Source organism: Adiantum capillus-veneris, chromosome 28, assembly GCF_014529385.1.
Source record: "Adiantum capillus-veneris isolate H3 chromosome 28, ASM1452938v2, whole genome shotgun sequence".
NCBI lineage: Eukaryota > Viridiplantae > Streptophyta > Polypodiopsida > Polypodiales > Pteridaceae > Adiantum > Adiantum capillus-veneris.
Window position 1 is genome coordinate 67147170 of NC_140958.1, and position 6550 is coordinate 67153719.

The window sequence follows — 6550 nt, forward strand, 5'->3', positions numbered from 1 at the left end:
TACGTAGCAAAGCAAGTTTAGCCTCATTGCGGCTTGCATAAAGACCTGCTAGAATATCCCAAGCCTGTTTTGCAGATTTTGTTGAACAAATGTGAGGAGTAATGGTGCGCTTCACAAACAACACAATCAACACATGAGAGCCTACGCATCCTTTACATCCCAACAAGCTTGTTATGTCTTAGGCAAAACAACTCTAATAGCAACAATCCTTGTAGCAAGACCTACAACATCCTCAACATCACTTACATCCTCAGAACCAAGACGTACATCAATGCCCTACACAATATTCCAAACGCCCTTTGACACAAGAACATGTTGCATCATGTAAGCCCACATAGGGTAATTGCCCCCTCCAATCTGTCCTCAGCAGCAAACATCTTGAACACATCTGTGTTGTTGTCAGCCATGGAAAATGCCTGAACTTGATGTGAAAACTGCCCGAAATGAGGAGAAACTGAGCGAGACAAGCATGTGCTATATAGCACAACCCGTAGCAGACTGTATGGGACCTGTTATGCAGTATTTGGCAATTGTAACCAATCCAAGCTTGTGTAATGTTGCAACATGTGCGAGATTATGGTCTCTTTGATCCCAACACCATTGATCAAGCTATTGCAGATTACAATACATTGGTAAAGACTTCATTACTATTATTAGGATGGTAAAAAGATTGGGTGTATGCATCTCTAAAGTTTGTGTGTGTCTTTCTATGTGCTTATGAGACAAGGCTTTAACAACGAGCACGCACCCATAAACTTGCAACTTGTTCGGACGATTTTGCATGTGTTCCACACATCATGTAGGAACTTCTGCTAATCCACGTATGACACCATCTTCATCGAACGTGCACACAAACAAATATCCACCGGATGATAGTGATGAAGATCCGCCCATGGAGATGCTTGAATCCGAAATGAATGACATGATAGAGGCTATATTCGAGGCCACTAGTCCCATAGCCGATGATATGAAGCAGGAGGCTCGTATGCCATTATATGAAGGCTCAAGGATTTCTCGTCATATTAAGACCGTGCTTGCATTGCTAAATCTTCAAGCATCATTCGGGTGGAGTGATAAAAGTGTCACAGAGCTATTCATGTATAATTTGACGGTTTATGAAATGTGAAGTACATAAACTTTGATCACCATAGATATATGTTTAATATCATGTGGTGTACAGGCTTTTGAAAATCATATAATACCATCACAAAATGCAATGCTGAGTTGTAGAGATGATTCAAGAAAGATACTCTAGAAGCTTGGTGTGGACTATGATACCATACATGCTTGTCCCAATGATTGTGTCCTCTTTCAAAAGGAGTATGCAGAATTGGATAAGTGTCCAGCTTGTGGTGCTAATGACATTTTCCATTAATACCACGGATAGAGCACATGTCCAGGTGCAAAACAATAGCAGGTCTTAGGTCTTGGCACTCTCAAAATCGCTCCAAAGATGGTATTCAATGCATTCCAGCAGATTACATGGCTTGGAAGCATATTGATGAGTGTTGGCCAGAATTTGCACAAGAGGCTTGTCATTTGCATCTTAGTTTAGTGATGGATGGGGTTAATCCATTTGGTCAACGGTCCATAACTTACTCAATGTGGCCCGTAGTAGTCGTGAACTACAACATTCCACCATGGTTGACAACCAAGAAGGGGCATTTGATATTGAGCTTGCTTGTGCCTGATCGTTACAAGGTAAAGAATATGGATGTATATCTTCGGCCCCTTGTTGATGAGCTAAAAGAGTTGTGGTCTGGTATCGAGGTGGTAGACAAAAGTACGCGTCATAATAGATATATATATATAGAGAGAGAGAGAGAGAGAGAGCCTCAGCCCAGTGCTTTGACGCGGGGAGAGAGAGAGAGAGAGAGAGAGAGAGAGAGAGAGAGAGAGAGAGAGAGAGAGAGAGAGAGAGAGAGAGAGAGAGAGAGAGAGAGAGAGAGAGAGAGAGAGAGAGAGAGAGAGAAAGAGAATCATGACAATGCGAGCCTCCTGTTCAGCACACACGGTGTGGAACGCGATGATGATGAAGCAGGCCCCAGGGCCGGAGGCGGTCAGATGCGCTCACTGAGGTGCGAAGACCAGTATCATCTGTGTGCGTATGAGAGAGAGAGAGAATCAAGAGAATGATAGTCAGGACTCAGGCCAGCGCGCGCGCGAGAGAGAGAGAGAGAGAGAGAGAGAGAGAGAGAGAGAGAGAGAGAGAGAGAGAGAGAGAGAGAGAGAGAGAGAGAGAGAGAGAGAGAGAGAGAGAGAGAGAGAGAGAGAGAGAGAGAGAGAGAGAGAGAGAGAGAGAGAGAGAGAGAGAGAGAGAGAGAGAGAGAGAGAGAGAGAGAGAGAGAGAGAGAGAGAGAGAGAGAGAGAGAGAGAGAATCATGACAATGCGAGCCTCACGTTCAGCACACACGATGTGGAACGTGATGACGAAGCGATGATGATGAAGCAGGCCCCAGGGCCGGAGGCGGTCAGATGCGCTCACTGAGGTGCTAAGACCAGTATCATCTGTGTGCGTATGAGAGAGAGAGAGAATCAAGAGAATGATAGTCAGGACTCAGGCCAGCGCGCGAGAGAGAGAGAGAGAGAGAGAGAGAGAGAGAGAGAGAGAGAGAGAGAGAGAGAGAGAGAGAGAGAGAGAGAGAGAGAGAGAGAGAGAGAGAGAGAGAGAGAGAGAGAGAGAGAGAGAGAGAGAGAGAGAGAGAGAGAGAGAGAGAGAGAGAGAGAGCTATGCGGAGGAAGAGAGAGATGCAGAATTCTTCCAGACATACAGAATTCCTTTCCTTGAATTTGAATTTACCAAAATAACCCTCTAATTTGTGGAAATTCCCAAAATATCCCTCAAATTTCAAAAATTCCCAAAATGCCCCCGATATTTTGTCATAATTTTCCAAAATATCGCTCAAAGTATACAAAATTGCCAAAATATCCCTGGTTGTGAGATTAAATTTTTCAAAAGATTAAAAAATTTGTACCTTTCATAAGAAGACTGATTGTCTATCAATACAAGATACTAAAAGTAGAATTTGAGTAGGTTATGTAGGCTTGGAGATGAATTGCTTCATTAGTTTTAGATATAATTGCCCTTTTTTGCGAGGTAATTTGTGACAAATTGCATGCTAAGCAATCCAAGACTGATCTTGATTGTCAGAAAAGAATAAAGGAATGATAAGCTTAAATAATTCAACCAATATAGATAGCGGGTATTTTGGAAATTTTTAAAATTCGAGGGGTATTTTGGGAATTTCCACAAATTAGAGCGGTATTTTGGTAATTTTCCCATGAATTTTTTAAAAATCACATTGTTTTTTGGGGTCTTACACTATTTTTCTCTATTTTGGAGTGGAATTTCTCCTTTTTTGCTTGCCCTCCACCATCATTTTTGAAGTTGAAAACGGCACGATATTAAGTTGAGACACATTTTTTTCCGAACATTGCCTCCCTTCAATAGGTTGTTTTGATTTTTCAACCGGCTCAAGGCTAAGTTGAGGCACACTTTTCCTCTACACTGTCAATGACAATGACATTGTCACAAAAAGAGCGAGAGTGAGAGAGACAGAGGGAGAGAGAGATTGTGTTCCCCATGGAGAGGAATTGATGATGACCATTGCTATTGCAAAAACCATTTTCCCAAACATATAAAATTCCTTTTCTTAAATTTGTCAAGAGGAAAAATTTAAAAGTAAGGTCATTTTTTCAAAATTTTACACTATTTTTCTCTATTATGAGGCGGAATTCTCCTTTATGCTTGCCTTCAACCGGCATTTTTGAAATTGAAAACGGCACGATATTAAGCTTTGACACATTTTTCCTGAACACTGTATTGCAGTAATTAGGTGGGATTCCTTGCATTCAGTAGTGGTGCGGGGGAGGCGACTCCAGGGAAGCAAACTTAGGACTCGAGGAGGATAATTGAGGTCAGTGCGACTCGAGCATCACCATAGAGGTCCTATCTTTCAGTGGAAAGGCTGCTCTCATCAAACCTTGCATCAGACAACGTCCCGTCTTTCAATGCAAAAGCTGCTATGAGGTCAACATCCCGCCTTTCCGTGTGAAAGCTGCTTCGATGACGCTGCTGGTGATGATGATGCAGATGAGCACCCAACTCTTGCAAAGCTCCGAAGAGTTGAATAATTCCACGTGCTCAATCATACTTTAGCCAATGGCAATCACCCATTGGTTTAGAAGCTAAGTTTTTCGGTTCTAGCTCAGTAGCAAACGTAGGCTATTGGGCCATGGCTATGCTGGTAGATCTATACTATTATCAACTAACATAATATGGTAGAGGTAGTAACCCTTTGCACGTGTCTCTATCTGCGAGATGAAGGCTAAATGACAAAAGTGAGAGAAGAGAGAGAGAGAGAGAGAGAGAGAGAGAGAGAGAGAGAGAGAGAGAGAGAGAGAGAGAGAGAGAGAGAGAGAGAGAGAGAGAGAGAGAGAGAGAGAGAGAGAGAGAGAGCTATGTAGCGTGCTACCCACGCTATTCCTCGCTTCCTTGAATTTTTCCAGACATACATCATTCCTCGCAGAATTCCTTTCTTTGAATTTGCCAAGATGATTTTTTTAAAATTACATTGTTTTTTGGGGTTTTACACTATTTCTCTGTATTTTGGAGTAAAATTTCGAGACACAAACTGGTGAATCAGATGAGAGAGAGAGAGTTCTTTCTCTCTCCCTCTCTCCCTCTCTCTCTCTCTCTCTCTCAATGGAGTGGAATAAATCGGCAATATTTGACATCATGTAAACAAGTATCATTAAATTTATTTAATTTGTGTCATAGTAAGAGCGAGCGAGACCCATTGGTAGGCGGGTCGTGCAAGCTAGTTTCAATATATTGCTCACGCTAATAGGTAAGCACAGAGGCCGACCTACTTACACAGCGACATGCTGGATGGCACATTTAGAGATGATTTTCGTGCCACTTACGTGGTCGACTATTCGATTAGGCGAGAGGAGATAGAGCTAGTACACGCAGATGACTGCTTTGAGGCATTTGACCACCCTGACCAGGTTATATTACAGCGGGTAGGTCACCGAGTGATCTATACTGATAGTGCTCAAGGTCGATATCAGTTAGAGTGTCGTGCATCCAGTCGACGCCTATCCAGAGATGTTGTGACACTAGTTGGCGAGCCTAGAGACAGATGCTACGAGAGCACCACAGGCACTGAGTTTTACTTTTTGACTTGTGGGTTGCCATATGATCCTCAACCGACCCAGCGCCCTGCTTCGAGTAGGAGTCCCTCACCTCCTCTAGACATAGTGCCACCACCCAGGACACTCAGGAGACCACCGCCTGGGTTCTCGTCACCTAGACCTGATTTGCTGCCAGGCGTTTTGAGCTACCACGAGTCTAGAGCGATGCACACCTCGGCGAGTGCTAGTACTTTGCGTACCGCTCATAGTGAGACCGAGAGCGAGAGCCCGTGAGCGACATATTTTAGGGAGTCTCCACCTCGACACCTTGCACCATCTAGAGACCCATCCCCGCCTCTGATGACACATATTAGAGACCATAGGAGAGAGGCAGCGATGACCGCAACACCACTGTTGAGAGCACCAGAGTTCGAGCACGGTAGACTACACATTGTAGATATGAGTGCCCCTAGACCACTGACCACTACGTTTCAGGCACCGCTTGAGGCTAGAGAGACCGCAGGTAGCACGATACAGATAGAGGGTCAGATTCTTTGTATCATAGGCCAGTACCAGCGTGGTGTTGCCTTCTATGTTGATTTACATGACCACTTATATGTGCGGATGGCAGACCCACAGCGACCACTGTCTTTACCTAGGCAGATTGTGAGAGTCTACACACAGGCCGATAGAGTAGTCCTTATTGATGAGCTTGGAGATCAATATCGCTCGATTGAGACCCTTGACTTCGATGATATTGAGCGAGCACACCCAGATGATCGCCTAGACACGCAGACACATCCTAGGCTAGTGGAGCTTCACAGAGCTGAGCAAACCATGACCTATCTAGACGAGCTCGGTCGTAGGTACAGACGCTTGTCGATTGGTGGATCTAGAGATCCTTTAGCACACTTTCTTGCACATTTGATAGGAGATCCACGCGAGCGAGTTTATAGGGATACCGGCCACGCAGTGTACACTTTGACTATAGGTCTACCCTTCTCCCTTCGACTTAGGCATCATGACTTATGTTTACCCACGACGGCCATGCTAGCTCCACGGTTACCGAGAGCTCTGAGTCCTCCAGTCACACCAGTTGTGATATCACCACCTAGGCCTCCTTTGTTGCGACGTATTTTACCACCTTGGGAGAGGCTCGATGAGGTTGACGCCTATCTTGACGAGCGAGTGACTACATGAGAGAGAGCCGCTCAGAACACACCTATGCTTGAGCCTACACGAGAGCCTCTGAGGAGTGTTCCACGAGAGATAGCTCCAGCACCCCCGAGACTAGAGACCACTCAGAGCATTGTTAGGGAGCCTACACTACCTGCCGCTCTCGTCCACGAGACTTCCAGCGTGCAGCAAGAGACCTCACAGAGTCACACATTGAGTGACCCTGGCCTAGACACAG

The 6550-nt window shown here is 44.8% G+C and overlaps 1 pseudogene; it reads left to right on the plus strand.

The window, feature by feature from the left end:
- The first annotated feature begins 4884 nt into the window (after window positions 1-4884).
- LOC147420597 (uncharacterized) lies at window positions 4885-6336 on the plus strand (annotated as a pseudogene).
- The last annotated feature ends 214 nt before the right edge of the window (window positions 6337-6550 follow it).